This window comes from Arachis hypogaea, chromosome 20 (genome assembly GCF_003086295.3).
Source record: "Arachis hypogaea cultivar Tifrunner chromosome 20, arahy.Tifrunner.gnm2.J5K5, whole genome shotgun sequence".
Classification (NCBI taxonomy): domain Eukaryota; kingdom Viridiplantae; phylum Streptophyta; class Magnoliopsida; order Fabales; family Fabaceae; genus Arachis; species Arachis hypogaea.
Genome location: NC_092055.1, coordinates 39,241,160 through 39,260,339, shown reverse-complemented (window position 1 = coordinate 39,260,339; position 19,180 = coordinate 39,241,160). Strand labels below are relative to the sequence as shown.

General features: G+C 37.8%; 1 non-coding gene across 1 annotated transcript; it reads left to right on the top strand.

Moving 5' to 3' along the window:
• The first annotated feature begins 650 nt into the window (after positions 1-650).
• Positions 651-758, top strand: LOC112787307 (small nucleolar RNA R71). The gene has a single exon (XR_003194726.1). It is a non-coding gene; the product is annotated as a small nucleolar RNA R71 (small nucleolar RNA).
• Positions 759-19,180: the final 18,422 nt, after the last annotated feature.

Here is a 19,180-nt window from a genome sequence, read left to right as displayed (position 1 = left end):
TCCAAATTTCTAATTGAGGACCTTGTTTCATTCATGAAACTTACAGTGGCCTTGGACAGATCAGAGACTAAATTTGCTAAATTAGAGGTATTTTGTTCAGAGTTCTCTGTCTGTTGCTGAGTGGATGATGGAAAAGGCTTGCTATTGCTAAACCTGTTTCTTCCACCATTATTAAAGCCTTGTTGAGGCTTTTGTTGATCCTTCCATGAGAGATTTGGATGATTTCTCCATGATGGATTATAGGTGTTTCCATAGGGTTCACCCATGTAATTCACCTCTGCTATTGCAGGGTTTTCAAGATCATAAGCTTCTTCTTCAGAAGATACCTCTTGAGTACTGTTGGATACAGCTTGTATTCCATTCAGACTCTGAGAAATCATATTGACTTTCTGAGTCAATATTTTATTCTGGGCCAATATGGCATTCAGAGTATCAATTTCAAGAACTCCCTTCTTCTGAGGTGTCCCATTACTCACAGGATTCCTCTTAGAAGTGTACATGAACTGGTTATTAGCAACCATGTCAATGTGTTCTTGAGCTTCTATAGGCGTTTTCTTTAGGTGAATGGATCCACCTGCAGAAGTATCCAATGACATCTTAGCTAATTCAGATAGACCATCATAGAATATATCCAAGATGGTCCATTCTGAAAGCATGTCAGAAGGACACTTTTTGGTCAGTTGCTTGTATCTCTCCCAAGCTTCATAGAGGGATTCACCTTCTTTCTGTCTGAAGGTTTGAACATCCACTCTAAGCTTACTCAGTTTTTGAGGAGGAAAGAACTTGGCTAAGAAAGCCTTGACCAGCTTATCCCAAGAGTTCAGGCTATCCTTAGGTTGAGAGTCCAACCATATTCTAGCTCTGTCTCTTACAGCAAACGGGAAAAGCATGAGCCTGTAGACTTCAGAATCTACTCCATTAGTCTTAACAATATCACAGATCTGCAAGAATTTAGTTAAGAACTGAAAAGGATCTTCAGATGGAAGTCCATGAAACTTGCAGTTTTTTTGCATCAGAGAAACTAGTTGAGGCTTAAGCTCAAAATTGTTTGCTCCAATGGTAGGGATGGAGATGCTTCTTCCATGTAAATTGGACTTAGGTGCAGTAAAGTCACCAAGCATCCTCCTTGCGTTATTATTATTTTCGGCTGCCATCTCCTCTTCCTGTTCGAAAATTTCTGAAAGGTGCTTGCTGGATTGTTGTAATTTAGCTTCTCTTAGTTTTCTCTTCAGAGTCCTTTCAGGTTCTGGATCTGCTTCAACAAGAATGTTCTTGTCCTTGCTCCTGCTCATATGAAAAAGAGGAAACAGGAAAATAATAATAATAGGGATCTTTTTTGCCCAAGTATAGAGGTTCCCTTAGGTGAGTGGAAGAAAAGAAGAGTAGAAGAAAAGAAGAAGAGAAAATCTGAACTCAGAGAGAGAGAGGGGGTTCAGATTTTTGGTGAGTGAGGAAGAGATGTTAGTAAATGAATAATTAAATAGAAGAAGATGAGAGGTGAGAGGATTTTCGAAAATAATTTTTGAAAAATTGGTTAGTGATTTTCGAAAATTAAAATCAAAATTTGAAACAATTAGTTAATTAAAAAGAATTTTTGAAAAAGAGGGAAGAGGTTTTCGAAAATTAGAGAAAGAGAGTTAGTTAGGTAGTTTTGAAAAAGATAAGAAATAAACAAAAAGTTAGTTAGTTAGTTGAAACAAATTTGAAAATCAATTTTGAAAAGATAAGAAGATAGGAAGTTAGAAAAGATATTTTAAAATCAAATTGTTGAAAAAGATATGTTTTAAAAAAATATGATTGAAAAGATATGATTGAAATTAGTTTTGAAAAAGATTTGATTTTTAAAATCACAATTAATGACTTGATTCACAAGAAATCACAAGATATGATTCTAGAACTTAAAGTTTGAATCTTTCTTAACAAGTAAGTAACAAACTTGAAATTTTTGAATCAAAACATTAATTGTTGATGGTATTTTCGAAAATTATGAGATAAAATTGAGAAAAATATTTTTGAAAAATATTTTTGAAATTTTCGAAAATAATTAGGAAAAATGAAAAAGATTTGGTTTTTGAAAACGATTTTGAAAAAGATAAGATTTTTAAATTGAAAATTTGATTTGACTCATAAAAACAACTAGATTTTAAAAATTTTTGAAAAAGTCAATCCAAATTTTCGAAATTTATGAGAGAAAAGGGGAAGATTTTTTTTTTTATTTTTGAATTTTTAATGATGAGAGAGAAAAACATGAAAATGATGCAATGCATGAAAATTTTGGATCAAAACAATGAATCCATGCAAGAATGCTATGAATGTCAAGATGAACACCAAGAACACTTTGAAGATCGTGATGAACATCAAGAACATATTTTTGAAAATTTTTATATGCAAAGAAAATATGCAAGACACCAAACTTAGAAATCTTTCATGTTCAGACACTATGAATGCAAAAATGCACATGAAAAACAAGAAAAGGCACAAAACAAGAAAACATCAAGATCAAACAAGAAGATTTACCAAGAACAACTTGAAAATCATGAAGAACACCATGAATGCATGATTTTTTTTCGAAAATTTTATGCAAAATTTAAAACATGCAATTGACACAAGACTCATACCAAAATCACGAAATCTTTTTGATTTTATGATTTTCTAATTTTTTTTGGATTTTTCAAAAATTATTTGAAAAAGAAAAATAAGGATTCCAAAATTTTTAATATGAATTCCAAGAATCTTGCACTCTTAGTCTAAAGCTCCAATCTGAGGGTAGGACATGGCTTAATAGCCAGTCAAGCTTTAGCATGTAAATCAGGTGGATCAGGAACAGCAGCAGGTGGATTAGCAACAACTAGCTTGCTCTTGATAATGTTGGGTTGGAAGCCCCAGTCCAAATGAATTTAGACATGGCTTTACAGCCAGTCAGGCTTCAACATGCTTCATGAAACTCTAGAATTCATTCTTAAAAATTCTGAAGAATATAATAAAATTTTTGAAAAGAATTTTTATTTTTTTTTTCGAAAATAAAGGAGAAATTTTTTTGAAGATTTTTGAAAAATTTTTGAAAATAAAACAAAAAGAAAATTACCTAATCTGAGCAACAAGATGAACCGTCAGTTTTCCAAACTCAAACAATCCCCGGCAACGGCGCCAAAAACTTGATAATGCGAAATTGTTACTCTGAGTTTGTAAAATTGTTGTTCGTTCTCTCCCTGGCAATGGCTCCAAAAACTGGTGCACGACACCATGGTCCAGACATAACTTCACAACTTCGCACAACTAACCAGCAAGTGCACTGGGTCGTCCAAGTAATAAAACCTTACGTGAGTAAGGGTCGATCCCACGGAGATTGTTGGTATGAAGCAAGCTATAGTCACCTTGTAAATCTCAGTCAGGCGGATATAAAATGTTTATGGAGTTTTCGAATAATAATAAATAAATAGAAAATAAAGATAGAAACACTTATGTAATTCATTGGTGAGAATTTCAGATAAGCGTATAGAGATGCTTCCGTTCCTCTGAACTTCTGCTTTTTTGCTGTCTTCATCCAATTAGTCCTACTCCTTTCCATGGCAAGCTTTATGTAAGGGCATCACCGTTGTCAATGTCTACATCCCATCCTCTTGTGAAAAAGGTCCAAATGCTCTGTCACAGCACGGCTAATCATCTGAGGTTCTCGATCATACTGGAATAGGATTCACCCTCCTTTTGCGTCTGTCACTACGCCCAGCACTCGCGAGTTTGAAGTTCGTCACAGCCATCCCTTTCCAGATCCTACTCGGAATACCACAGACAAGGTTTAGACTTTCCGGATCTCAGGAATGGCCATTCATGGGTTCTAACTTATACCACGAAGATTCTGATTAAGGAATCCAAGAGATACTCATTCAATCTAAGGTAGAAAGGAAGTGGTTGTCAGGCACGTGTTCATAGGGAATGATGATGATTGTCACGATCATCACATTCATGTTGAAGTGCGAATGGATATCTTAGAAGCGGAATAAGTTGAATTGAATAGAAAAACAGTAGTACTTTGCATTAAATTATGAGGAACAGCAGAGCTCCACACCTTAATCTATGGAGTGCAGAAACTCTACCGTTGAAAATACATAAGTGATGAAGGTTCAGGCATGGCCGAATGGCAAGCCCCCAAACGTGATCAATATGATCCAAAGATGAACTAAAAATCATAAGATGTCTAATACAATAGTAAAAAGTCCTATTTATACTAAACTAGTTACTAGGGTTTACAGAAGTAAGTAATTGATGCATAAATCCACTTCCGGGGTCCACTTGGTGTGTGCTTGGGCTGAGCTTGAAGTTTACACATAGAGAGGTCATTCTTGGAGTTGAACACCAAGTTCTAACGTGTTTTTGGCGTTCAACTCTGGTTCGTGACGTGTTTCTGGGGTTTAACTCCAGACTGCAGCGTAGAACTGGCGTTCAACGCCCTTTTGCGTCGTCTAAACTCGGCCAAAGTATGGACTATTATATATTGCTGGAAAGCCCTCGTACTTTCCAATGCAATTGGAAGCACGCCATTTTGAGTTCTGTAGCTCCAGAAAATCCATTTTGAGTGCAGGGAGGTCAGAATCCAACAGCATCAGCAGTCCTTCTTCAACCTCTGAATCTGATTTTTGCTCAAGTCCCTCAATTTCAGCCAGAAAATACTTGAAAACACAGAAAAACACACAAACTCATAGTGAAGTCCAGAAATGTGAATTTAACATAAAAACTAATAAAAACATCCCTAAAAGTAACTAGATCCTACTAAAAACATACTAAAAACAATGCCAAAAAGCGTATAAATTATTCGCTCATCACAATACCAAACATAAATTGTTGCTTGTCCCCGAGCAACTGAAAATCAAATAGGATAAAAAGAAGAGAATATACTATAAATTCCAAACTATCAATGAAACATAGCTCCAATCAGATGAGCGAGACTTGTAGCTTTTTGCCTCTTGAATAGTTTTGGCATCTCACTTTATCCATTGAGGTTCAGAATGATTGGCATCTATAGGAACTCAGAGTTCAAATAGTGTTATTGATTCTCCTAGTTTAGTATGTTGATTCTTGAACACAGCTACTTTATGAGTCTTGGCCGTGGCCCTAAGCACTTTGTTTTCCAGTATTACCACCGGATACATAAATGCCACAGACACATAACTGGGTGAACCTTTTCAGATTGTGACTCAGCTTTGCTAAAGTCCCCAATTAGAGGTGTCCAGGGTTCTTAAGCACACTCTTCTTTTGCTTTGGACCTTGACTTTAACCGCTCAGTCTCAAGTTTTCACTTGACACCTTCACGCCACAAGCACATGGTTAGGGACAGCTTGGTTTAGCCGCTTAGGCCAGGATTTTATTCCTTTAGGCCCTCCTATCCACTGATGCTCAAAGCCTTGGGATCCTTTTTATTACCCTTGCCTTTTTGTTTTAAGGGTTATTGGCTTTTTGCTCTTGCCTCTTGGTTTTAAGAGCTTTTGGCTTTTTCTGCTTGCTTTTTCTCTTTTTTTTTTTTCTGCAAGCTTTTGTATTCACTGTTTTTTCTTGCTTCAAGAATCATTTTTATGATTTTTCAGATTATCAAATAACATGTCTCCTTGTCATCATTCTTTCAAGAGCCAACATATTTAACATTCTTAAACAACAACTTCAAAATACATATGCATTGTTCAAGCATTCATTCAGAAAACAAGAAGCATTGACACCACATCAATATAATTAAACTAAGTTCAAGGATAAATTCGAAACTCATGTACTTTTTGTTCTTTTGAATTAAAACATTTTTCATTTAAGAGAGGTGATGGATTCATATTCTCTACTTTAAGGCATAGACACTTAGACATTAATGATCATGTAATAAAGACACAAACATAGATAAACATTTAACAAAAGAAAACGAAAAATAGAAAGTTTAAGAACAAGGAATGAGTCCACCTTAGTGATGGTGGCATTTTCTCCTTGAGGAACCAATGATGTCCTTGAGCTCTTCTATGTCTCTTCCTTGTCTCTGTTGCTTGATCCCTAGTGATTTTGGTGCTCCTATCCTTAGTTGCTCCCAATAATTGTGTGGGGGAAAATGTATCCCTTGAGGTATCTCAGGGATCTCTTGATTTGCAGTCAAATGTTCTACCACTGAGGTATAGATCCTTTACATGAATCTCTCCATCTCCCATGACTTGGAGGTGAAAGCTTTTGTCTTCTGATAAACCACTATTTTATGGTTTATCTTGTGCTCAATTGAGTGGTTTTTATTAACTCTTTACCCACTTGTTCATACTATTTGCATGGTTTTATATTTCCTTCCTAATTATGTGCTTTGATTGAAAAAATGCTTCTTTGATCTTGTATTTGCTTATTATTAATCCTCTCTTATTACCATTAGATGCCTTGATATGTGTGTTAAATGTTTTCAGATATTATAAGGCAGGAATGGCTTGGAGGATGGGAAGAAAGCATGCAAAAGTGGAAGGAATGCAAGAAGTTAGAGAAATTGCTAAGCTGTCCAGCCTGACCTCTCTGCACTCAAACGGCTATAACATTAGCTACAGAGGTCCAAACGACGCAGTTTCAGTTGCGTTGGAAAGCTAACGTCCAGGGCTTCGATTTGATATATAATATGATATAATTTCCTTGATGCTAGGCGACGCGACCGCGTGATCCATGTGACTGCGTTGCAGTGACGAAAAACCAGCGTGGCAAAATACGAAACCAGCGAATTCTGGACTATTTTTGACCCAGTTTGCGGCCCAGAAAAAACAGATTAGAGACTATAAAGTGGGAGAATGCATCCATTCATGGAAGGCTCTCAAATTCACAATTTTAGGAGTAGATGTAGTTTTTAGAGAGAGAGGTTCTCTCCTCTCTCTTAGGATTAGGATTTAGGATTTCTCTTAGTTTTAGGAGTGACTCTCAATCCCAGGTTCTTTATTTTTATTTATTTTCTCACTTTTGTTTATGACTCTCTATGTTTAGATTGATTTTCTATTTAATATATTTTTGAGGTATTTCAGACTTATGATTGCTCCTTTTTATTATATAAATAATTTGGATTTTTCTCTTTTGGCTTTGGTTGAGACCTTGGTAACTCTTGAGTTATCAAACTCATTGTTGATTGAAAATTGGAATTAATTTGTCCACTTAACTTACCTTCATAGTTAGAGGTTAATAAGGTGGGGGAAGAATCCAATTCTCATCACAATTGATAAGGATAACTAGGATAGGACCTCTAGTTCTCCATACCTTGCTAAGAGATTTTATTATTGTTAATTTATTTTACTTGTCATTTAAATATACCTGTGCACATTGCCCAAGCTCCAAATTTCTCAAACCCCCAAATTTATAATCTCCATAACCAATAATAAGAACATACCTCCCTGCAATTCCTTGAGAAGATGACCCGAGGTTTGAATACTCGGTTATCAATTTCAAAGGGGTTTGTTACTTGTGACAACCAAAACATTTATACGAAGGGATTTTTGTCGGTTTAGAGACTATATCTACAACGCGACTGTTTTTATGACATTCTTTACTGGAAAAAATCCTAACGTCAAAATGGTGCCGTTGCCGGAGAATTGCAAACGTGTGCCTTATTATTGGTTATTGTAAATATTTTATTTTTGCTTGTTTATTTGTTTTTATTTTTATTTTTGCTTTTTCTTAAGTTAAGAGGTTATTGGTTTTTATTTTTAAAATTTTTATCTTATCTTATCTTATTTCAAAAATCAAATTTCAAAAAATTCAAATTTCAAAAATTTAAAAATTCAAATTTTAAAATTTAATTTTCAAATTCAAAATTTAAATAACCTTTTAATTTAAATTTATTTTTTATTTTTGTTTTTAATTTTTTTTATTTTTATTTTCTACTATAAACTCTCACCCCTTTGGCTATGAGTCTGGTTACAATAATGTTGCAGGAAGAAGAAATTACAATGAGAACAGGCATCAAGGTTGGAACAATCAAAGATGGGAGGAGCCACAAGGATTTGATCAACCCTCATGGCAACAACCACCTCCAATGGACTATCAACAACCACCACCATATGCCTATGAACCCTTTCCTCAACATGACTTTGGACCACCATACTCACAAGCCCCTCACCACCAAACACCATCATATGATCCTAACCCACATCCACCATACCAACCACCTTATGAACTAAATGAACCCTCCTATCCACTCCCAACCTCCATGGAGAAAGCACTTGCCGATCTAAACTCTACTATACAAGCTCTCTTCACCCAAATCAGACCACCAAATACCTTCAACAATCAACCCTCAAGCTCTAGTGCACTTCCTTGTCAACCACAGAATAATCTCTCTATCCCATCACCACCATCCATGGAAGAGCACCCACATCCATCAATCCAAGAGCAAGATGATCCCAATTATGCTATTGATATGGAACAGGAAAGAAGGAATCATCTTCGCGAATCCATACTTCATAAAGAGCTAGAGGAGGCCCTACGGGTAAGGGTAGGAGAGACCCTTGAAGATGAAAGAATAGTTGAAAGGAGTTGTCATAGAAAGAAAAACATCGAGGATGAGTACGATTTTATACTTAAACAACTGGACAAAGCAGCAATTATTAAAAAGGAAGAAGTGGTTGCAGACTTAAGAGATGCTGTACCTCCATTGGAAAGTCCAGTCACAGAGCCTCCTACGGTGTTTGATGTTGATGTTGAGAAGAGCGTACAACCTCCAAGGCAGATCATAGTTGAAGATTTTGTAGAGGTTGATCAAGAGTTAGAAGATGTCAAAGAAGAGCACAAGGGAGTGGAGCTTGAAATTACCTTGCCAAAGTTGTTAGAAACCCCTTCCCCTACGTTGCCATCATCCTTCACAACATTCAAGTGGATAAAATTCATATCCCATAGCTTTCTAATCCCACTTGAATATGGGCTACTGGAGACGGATGGTCAACTTAGAGCTCTTTGTGACATTAAGAGTAAGAGGAAGACGGCCGGTGGTAAGAATTATCCTACAAGGTTCATCATGGTTGGAAGCTTTAAGTTTAAATGCAAAGGTTGGTGTAAAGCTCAACTGAATGGGTCTAGGAAGTTGTTTGGCCGCTTACGTGAGAATTCAGACTGCTTGCCACCCGGATGGAACAATATTGCTCAACCAAAAGACGGGTGCAAAGGCAAGGTCTGGGACCCCGGAATCCATTCTATCAATCACCACTCTTGGGGCCTGGTCACTTGCTTTAACTTACTTGAAGGCTTTCTGCGCCTAGTTTGGGATCCCGGAGGTTACTGGAGATACAAACATTGGTGGAGATTCCTGGATGAATACAAGCATAAGCCACCATAACAGGGAGCTCACCAAATGTCCAACTTAAGGACTCTAACTAAAAGTGCTAGGTGGGAGACAACCCACCATGGTATGATCGTTCTTTTTCATTACTTAGTTTTATTTATTTTTGAATTTTATTTTATTTTGTTATATTGAACCTGGAGTTTTGCATCACCTTCATATTAACACTGCATTCTGCATTTTTCAAATTACAAAAAAAAAAAGAGAAAAAAAAAGCGAGCACGTGACGCGACCGCGTCAGCGACGCGTCCGCGTCGCAAGGAGATGGGAGACAATATTAAATTGAACAGAGAGTTATGCAGGAGCAGCGCTGGAGGCGTGCCAATGGCACAAATCGCCCCACGCGATCGCGTCGCTGACGCGTCCGCGTCACATGAGAAACATGCCTCCCATGCGACCGCGTTACCTACGCGGCCGCGTGACCTGAAAATCGACGTTAACCGGGTGCATGGCCGAAAGTTGAGCTGGAGTTGGGCTGGACCCGTGCTAGTAGCACAAGCCCTGCCACGCGAACGCGTCAACCACGCGACCGCGTCACCCAGAATTTTGGCAATAAGAGTTTTGAACAGAGAGTTGTGCGACTGCGAGGCTGCACTCGCGGCACTAGCACAAATCGACTCATGCGATCACGTGCCCCACGCGTCCGCGTCGCCCAACCTTATCGCGCACCACGCGACTGCGTCACCCAGGCGACCGCGTCGCCAGAGTCGCACAACCTATCCAGATTAGTGCCAATTTTCTTATCTTTTCTCTTCTAATCCTAATTTCTTCCTTCTCTCTCCTTTCTCACTTTCTTTTTCTTCTTCTCATCCTTTTTCCCTCTCATTTTATTTTATTTAATTTATTTGCATACTTTCATTCATTTCATATTTTATTTTTCTAAAGTTATTATTGGTGTTCAAATATTCTTATTCAACTGTTTCATCTTTTCTGGTATTTTCTTGGTGCTTAGTGACTTGTTTAATTCTGATTGGGTAATATTATTTAAATCAATGTTAATTTTTATAATACTGATAGTCCTTTTGCATTGACATGAACTCACATTGTCTTTCATTACCCACTCTCTTCCCCATTGTTGCAAATTTTGCACCACTGGCATGCCATGGATTCTATTGTTTTCTCACTTACATGTTGAAGCTTCCATGTAAATGAGACCCTTATCATTTTGGCATTAACCCACCCATACTTAATTTTTATTTTCTATCTTTATTTTTGGGTTACTTTTTCTTTTTCCTCTTCTTTCAGGATGGCCACCCGGAAGGGAAGCGGAAAACGTTTACATGGGGAGACAAGACAAGTCCATCTGCACAATCCTTGAAGAAGAGCATCAGTTGGAACAAACCCGTCCACCTGCACATCTCAGCATGCACCGAGGACGGTGCAATCTTTAAGTGTGGGGAGGTCGATACTGATCTCCATGGGTTAGTTATTTCTTGACTCAAACACCAATGTTTTATTTTTTTCTTGTTAGTTGTTGCATTTGCATATTTAATTGCATGTTTATTTGATTTTATGCATTTAGTTACTACTTGGTTGAAGTAATATTTTCTTTTTTAAGAAATTTTTATAATATTTCACTAATTTAAATTGAAAAAAAAAATTTATGTTAAACTTGTTTGGAAGTTGTATTTGGAACATGGTTTTTGAGCTAAAGAACACACAACCTGTGAGATTTTGAGCTTATTTATATGGTTACATTATTTAACCATAAATATTTTATTCCTGTGTGTTTCCTTCTCTATGATTGTAATCTATTTTTTTGTTCCATTCTATATGTCCAATATTTAGTGTATTTACATGCTTGCATATGATTGAGGCCATTGTTTGATTTTAGCTCACTTATCCTAAAATTAACCTACCTTATACATCACCCTTGTTAGCCCCCTTGAGCTTTTAAATCCCTTCTGTTTTATAACCACATTACTAGCCTTAAGCAGAAAAATAAAATAAGAATCCCAAGTTGAATCCTTGGTTAGCTTAAGATAGATATTGTGTAAAATTTAAGTGTGGGAAATTTTATGGGAACATGGGATGATATGAAAAAGTAGGGAATTAAATTGAATAAGTTATTTGAAAATTTTGGGAAGCATGCTCATGTGAAATCAAAATAATTAAATTACCATGTGCATTGAAGAAAAATATATTAAGTAATTAAATAAGGGGATAAAAAAAAAAGAGAAAAATGAAAAAAATACCCCAAATGCAAAATAAAAAAAAATATCAATGCACATGGGACAAAATTCAAAAATAAGTTTGATACATGAGCATGTGATACAAAAGTGGGAAAATTTTGGGTAGCTAGGTAAAGTATTTTTAAATTATATAAAGTATGTATATGTTAGGTGAGATCTTAGACTAATCAAGGATTCACTTTGTTAGCTCACTTAGCCTTATATATATATATACCCTCACCCTTACCTTAGCCCCATTACAACCTTGAAAAGACCTCATGATGTTTGCATTGGTACATTAAATTTTTGTTGATTGGTTAGATGAAGAACAAGGTTTAGAAAGCATGACTAGAGAAGAGTAGAGTGAATAACCCTATACACTTGAGAGATTAGAGTGATATACACTTCCAGTGAGGGTTCAACGCTTAAATTCTATGTTCCCTACTTTCATGAGCTGTCTTCTTACAAGTTCACTTGCTTTTTATTGTCTGATTTGAATTAGTGAAAATTGGTTTGTATTTGTCTTGGAGAACTTATTTACTCTTAACCAAGTAAGTAAAAGCATTTAGCATGTAGTTGCATTCATAGGTTGCATTTCATACCATTCCTCTTCATCTTTATAGCTTCTCTTGAGCTTAGCATGAGGACATGCTAGTGTTTAAGTGTGGGGAGGTTGATAAACCACTATTTTATGGTTTATCTTGTGCTCAATTGAGTGATTTTTATTAACTCTTTACCCACTTATTCATACTATTTGCATGGTTTTATATTTCCTTCCTAATTATGTGCTTTGATTGAAAACATGCTTCTTTGATCTTGTATTTGCTTATTATTAATCCTCTCTTATTACCATTAGATGCCTTGATATGTGTGTTAAATGTTTTCAGATATTATAAGGCAGGAATGGCTTGGAGGATGGGAAGAAAGCATGCAAAAGTGGAAGGAATGCAAGAAGTTGGAGAAATTGCTAAGCTGTCCAACATGACCTCTCTACACTCAAACGGCTATAACTTTAGCTACAGAGGTTCAAACGACGCGGTTCCAGTTGCGTTGGAAAGCTAACATCCGGGGTTTCCATTTGATATATATGATATAGTTTCCTTGACACTAGGCGACGCGATCACGTGATCCATGCGGCCGCGTTGCAGTGACGAAAAACCAGCGTGACAAAATCCGAAACCAGCGAATTCTGGACTGTTTTTGACCCAGTTTGCGGCCCAGAAAATACAGATTAGAGGCTATAAAGTGGGGGAATGCATCCATTTATGGGAGGCTCTCAAATTCATAATTTTAGAAGTAGATGTGTGATGAGCGGATATTTTATACGCTTTTTAGGGATAATTTCATATAGTTTTGAGTATGTTTTAGTTAGTTTTTAGTCTATTTCCAGTAGTTTTTAGGAAAAATTCATATTTCTGGACTTTACTATGAGTTGTGTGTTTTTCTGTAATTTCAAGTATTTTTCTGGCTGAAATTGAAGGAGCTGAGCAAAAATCTGATTCAGGCTGAAAAAGGACTGCTGATGCTGTTGGATTCTGACCTCCCTGCACTCAAAGTGGATTTTCTGGAGCTACAGAACTCAAAATGGCGTGCTTCCAATTGCGTTGGGAAGTAGACATCCAGGGCTTTCCAGAAATATATAATAGTTCATACTTTGCACAAGAATTGACGACGTAAACTGGCGTTCAACGCCAGCCTTCTGCCCAAATCTGGCGTCCAGCGCCAGAAAAGGATAAAAAACTGGAGTTGAACGCCCAAACTGGCACAAAAACTGGCGTTCAACTCCACAAATGGCCTCTGCACGTGAATTGCTTAAAGTCTCAGCCCCAGCACACACCAAGTGGGCCCCAGCACACCAAGTGGGCCCCAGAAGTAGATCTCTGCATCATCCATCATAGTCCACTCATATTTTGTAACCCTAGGCTACTGGTTTAGTATTTAAACAACTTTTAGAGACTTATTTTGTATCTCATGACATTTCAGATCTAAACTTGGTATTCTCTGACGGCATGAGTCTCTAAACCCCATTGTTGGGGGTGAGGAGCTCTGCTGTGTCTCAATGAATTAATGCAAGTATTTCTGTTTTCCATTCAAACACGCTTGTTCCTATCTAAGATGTTCATTCGCACTTAACTGTGATGAAGGTGATGATCTGTGACATTCATCACCTTCCTCAACCCATGAACGTGTGCCTGACAACCACCTCCGTTCTATATCCGATTGAATGAGTGTCTCTTAGATTCTTTAATCAGAATCTCCGTGGTATAAGCTAGAACTGATGGCGGCATTCATGAGAATCCGGAAAGTCTAAGCCTTGTCTGTGGCATTCCGAGTAGGATTCAAGGATTGAATGACTGTGACGAGCTTCAAACTCCTGAAGGCTGGGCGTTAGTGACAGATGCAAAAGGATAGTAAATCCTATTCCAACCAGATCGAGAACCAACCGGTGATTAGCCGTGCTGTGACAGAGCGCGTGAGCGTAGTTTTCACTGGAAGGATGGAAGGTAGCCATTGACAACGGTGATCCACCAACACACAGCTTGCCATAGGAGGACGTGCGTGCGTGAATCAGAAGACAGAGGAAAGCAGAGATTCAAAAGACAAAGCATCTCCAAAACTCCAACATATTCTCCATTACTACACAACAAGTAACTTTTAATTTATGCTCTACTGGTTATTCATAATTCAACTGATAAACATAATTGACTTCCTGACTAAGATTTACAAGATAACCATAGATTGCTTCAAACCAACAATCTCTGTGGGATTCGACCCTTACTCACGTAAGGTATTACTTGGACGACCCAGTGCACTTGCTGGTTAGTGGTACGAGTTGTGAAAAGTGTGATTCGCAACTTCGTACACCAAGTTTTTGGCGCCGTTGCCGGGGATTGTTCGTGTTTGAACAACTGACGGATTATTTTGTTGCTTAGATTAGGAAAAATCTTTCCTTTTTTTTTTAGAGTCTTTTATTATTTATCCCTTGTTAAAACACTTTAAATTTATAGCTCAGTTAATTAGAACGTGGTGTTTATGTTCATGATAATTGGCTATCATATTTTTAAAAACCTTTTTCAAAAATAATTTTTCTATTAAATCCTGTGCCAAACTTTAAGTTTGGTGTTTTCAAAAATAATCTTTCTTAAAATTTTTGAAGGTCCCATAACTCATTTGGCTAGAACATTAATTTGATTGGGTTAGACTCTTTTATGCTCTTTTCAAAACCTTCTTTTTCAAAAATATTTTTTTTCTCTTAAATCTTGTGCCAAACTTTAAGTTTGGTGTTTTCTTGTTGATTTCCCTTTGATTTTCGAAAAATTTGGTTTGGTTTTCTAAAAATTTTAAGTTTGGTGTTCTTCCTTCATGTTCTTGTGTTCTTGTGAATCTTCAAAGTGTTCTTAAGTTTCCTTGTGTCTTGATCTTAAAATTTTTAAGTTTGGTGTTCCTTGGTGTTTTCCCCCCAAAATTTCAAAAACAAGGAGCATTAAATCTAAAAATTTTAAATCTTGTACTATCTTATTGTTTTTCTCTCTCCTCACTAAATTCAAAAATATCTTTTCAAAATATCTCTTCTAACTTCCTAACCTCTTATCTTTTCAAAATTTGTTTCAACTAACTAACTAACTTTTTGTTTGTTTCTTAACTTTTTCAAAACTACCTAACTAACTCTCTCTCTCTAATTTTCGAAAATATCTTCCCTTTTTTTTTCAAAAATTTCGTTTTTTTTTAACTAATTAATTTCTATTTTTTTTACGAAAAAAAAAATTATTTCAAAATTCAAATTCTTTTTAGTTATTTTATTTTATTTAAGTATTTACTTCTTATAAAATAAAATAAATAAAAAGGTAAATCAGTCCAAGTTATATCCATAGATCCATCATGGACATAAGTGGAGATGGACAGTCCAGGAGGACTTTGGGGTCATATTCTAACCCCTCTACTGCTTCGTATGGGAGTAGCATATGCATACCCTCCATTGGAGTTAGTAGCTTTGAGTTGAATCCTCAGCTCATTATCATGGTGCAGCAAAGTTGCCAGTATTCCGGTCTTCCACAGGAAGAACCTACAGAGTTTCTGGCACAATTTTTACAAATTGCTGACACAGTACATGATAAGGAAATAGATCAGGATGTCTACAGACTATTACTGTTTCCATTTGCTGTAAAAGATCAAGCTAAAAGGTGGTTAAATAACCAACCTAAGGCCAGCATAAGAACATGGAAACAGCTGACAGAAAAATTCCTGAATCAATATTTCCCTCTAAAAAGGATGACACAGCTAAGGCTGGACATCCAAGGCTTTAAACAAGGAGATAATGAATCTCTTTATGATGCCTGGGAGAGATACAGAGAGATGCTACGAAAATGCCCCTCTGAAATGTTTTCAGAGTGGGTTCAGTTAGACATCTTCTACTATGGGCTTGCAGAAGGAGCTCATATGTCTTTAGATTACTCAGCTGGTGGATCTATCCATATGAGAAAGACAATTGAAGAAGCTCAAGAGCTCATTGATACAGTTGCCAGGAATCAACATCTGTATCTAAGCAGCAACCCTTCCATGAATGAAGAGGTTAAAACAGTAACTGCTGAATTCAGTACTGTAAAACAAGCTGCTGAATTCAATCAGCAATTAGATTTTCTAACAAAGCAGCTAGCTGAATTCAAAGACAGGTTACAGGAGACAAGGATAGCTAATATACATATGGAAGAACAGTTTAAGCAAACAAAGCAGCAGCTATCAAAGCAAATAGCAGAAGAATGCCAAGCAGTTCAATTAAGAAGTGGGAAAACATTAAATACCCCACCTCAAGGCATCAAAAATTCAAGAAATGAGCAACCCACCAAAGATTACCCTGAGGACAGTAAGAGCCCAGGGAAAAATAATTCTGGCACTAAAACGCCAGAAAATGGGTGGAAGGCTGGCGCTGAACGCCCAAACCATGCCCAAAACTGGCGTTCAGCGCCAGAAACAAGGCATGATTGGCGTTCAACGCCAGAAATGGGCAAGAATCTGGCGTTGAACGCCCAACAGGGGCACATTTCTGGCGTTCAGGCGCCAGGAACAGACAATGAGTTGGCGTCTAACGTCACTCCAGCTTCTAACTCTGGTACGCAATTGCCAGAGAGGGATCAGACACACATAAGTGCTGATAACAACCCCTCTAAAAAGGCTTCTTTAACCACTAAGGTTGAAGAATATAAAGCCAAGATACCTTATCCTCAAAAACTCCGGAAAGAGGAGCAGGATAAGCAATTTGCTCGCTTTGCAGATTATCTAAGGACTCTTGAAATAAAGATTCCATTTGCAGAGGCACTTGAGCAAATACCTTCTTATGCCAAGTTCATGAAAGAGATCTTGAGTCATAAAAAGGAGTGGAGAGAAACAGAAAGAGTTCTCCTCACCGAAGAATGCAGTGCAGTCATTCTGAAAAGCTTTCCTGAAAAGCTTAAAGACCCTGGGAGTTTTCTGATACCATGCATATTAGAAGGTGACTGCACCAAGACAGCTTTATGCGATCTTGGGGCAAGCATCAACCTGATACCTGCATCCACTATCAGGAAGCTTGGCTTAACTGAAGAAGTTAAACCAACCCGGATATGTCTCCAACTTGCTGATGGTTCCACTAAATACCCATCAGGCGTGATTGAGGACATGATTGTCAGAGTTGGGCCATTCGCCTTTCCCACTGACTTTGTTGTGCTGGAAATGGAGGAGCACAAGAGTGCTACTCTCATTCTAGGAAGACCCTTCCTAGCAACTGGACGATCCCTCATTGACGTCCAGCAGGGGGAAATAACCCTGAGAGTCAACGATGACGAGTTCAAATTGAACGCTGTCAAAGCCATGCAGCATCCAGACACATCAACAGACTGCATGAAAGTTGACCTTATTGACTCTTTGGTAGAAGAGATCAACATGGCTGAGAGTCTCGAATCAGAGTTGGAAAACATCTTTAAAGATGTTCAGCCTGATTTGGAGGATTCAGGGAACATGAAAGAGCCTCTGAACTTTCTTCTGAAAGAGGAAAAACCTCCTAAACCAGAGCTCAAGCCACTGCCACCATCCTTGAAATATACATTTCTAGGAGAAGGTGACACCTTTCCAGTGATCATAAGCTCTGCTTTAAATTCACAGGAAGAGGAAGCACTTATTCAAGTGCTAAGGACACACAAGACAGCTCTTGGGTGGTCCATAGGTGACCTTAAGGGCATAAGCCCAGCTAGATGCATGCACAAAATCCTACTGGAGGATAATGCCAAACCAGTGGTTCAACCACAGAGGCGGCTAAATCCAGCCATGAAGGAAGTGGTGCAGAAAGAGGTCACCAAATTACTAGAGGCTGGGATTATTTATCCCATTTCTGATAGCCCCTGGGTGAGCCCTGTTCAAGTCGTCCCAATAAAGGGAGGCATGACAGTGATTCATAATGAAAAAAATGAACTGGTTCCTACAAGAACAGTTACAGGATGGCGCATGTGTATTGACTACAGAAGGCTCAATACAGCCACCAGAAAGGATCATTTTCCTTTACCATTCATAGACCAGATGCTAGAGAGACTAGCAGGTCATGATTATTACTGCTTTTTGGATGGCTACTCAGGCTATAACCAGATTGCAGTGGATCCCCAGGATCAAGAGAAAACAGCATTCACATGTCCATCCGGAGTGTTTGCTTATAGAAGGATGCCATTTGGGCTATGCAATGCACCTGCAACCTTCAAGAGATGCATGCTCTCTATTTTCTCTGATATGGTGGAAAAATTTCTGGAAGTCTTCATGGATGACTTCTCAGTATATGGAGACTCATTCAGCTCCTGTCTTGATCACCTGAAACTTGTTCTGAAAAGATGCCAAGAAACCAACCTAGTTTTAAACTGGGAAAAGTGTCACTTCATGGTGACTGAAGGAATTGTTCTTGGGCATAAAATCTCAAACAAGGGAATAGAGGTGGATCAAGCAAAAATAGAGGTAATTGAAAAATTACCACCACCTGCCAATGTTAAGGCAATCAGAAGCTTTCTGGGGCATGCAGGATTCTATAGGAGGTTTATAAAGGATTTTTCAAAAATCGCAAAACCTCTAAGCAATCTGCTAGCTGCTGACACGCCATTTGTGTTTGACACAGCATGCCTGCAGGCGTTTGAAACGCTGAAAGCTAAGCTGGTCACAGCACCAGTCATTTCTGCACCAGACTGGACATTGCCATTTGAGTTAATGTGTGATGCCAGTGATCATGCCATTGGTGCAGTATTGGGACAGAGGCATGACAAGCTTCTGCATGTCATTTATTATGCCAGTCGCGTTCTAAATGATGCCCAGAAAAATTACACAACCACAGAAAAAGAACTACTTGCAGTGGTTTACGCCATTGACAAGTTCAGATCATACTTAGTAGGATCAAAAGTGATTGTGTATACTGACCATGCTGCTCTTAAATATCTACTCACAAAGCAGGATTCAAAACCCAGGCTCATCAGATGGGTATTGCTTCTGCAAGAGTTTGATATAGAAATAAGAGACAGAAAAGGGACAGAGAACCAAGTGGCTGATCATCTGTCCCGGATAGAGCCAGTGGAAGGGACGTCCCTCCCCTTCCTTGAGATCTCTGAGACGTTCCCTGATGAGCATCTATTTGCCATTCAGGAAGCACCATGGTTTGCCGATATTGCAAACTATAAAGCTGCAAGGTTCA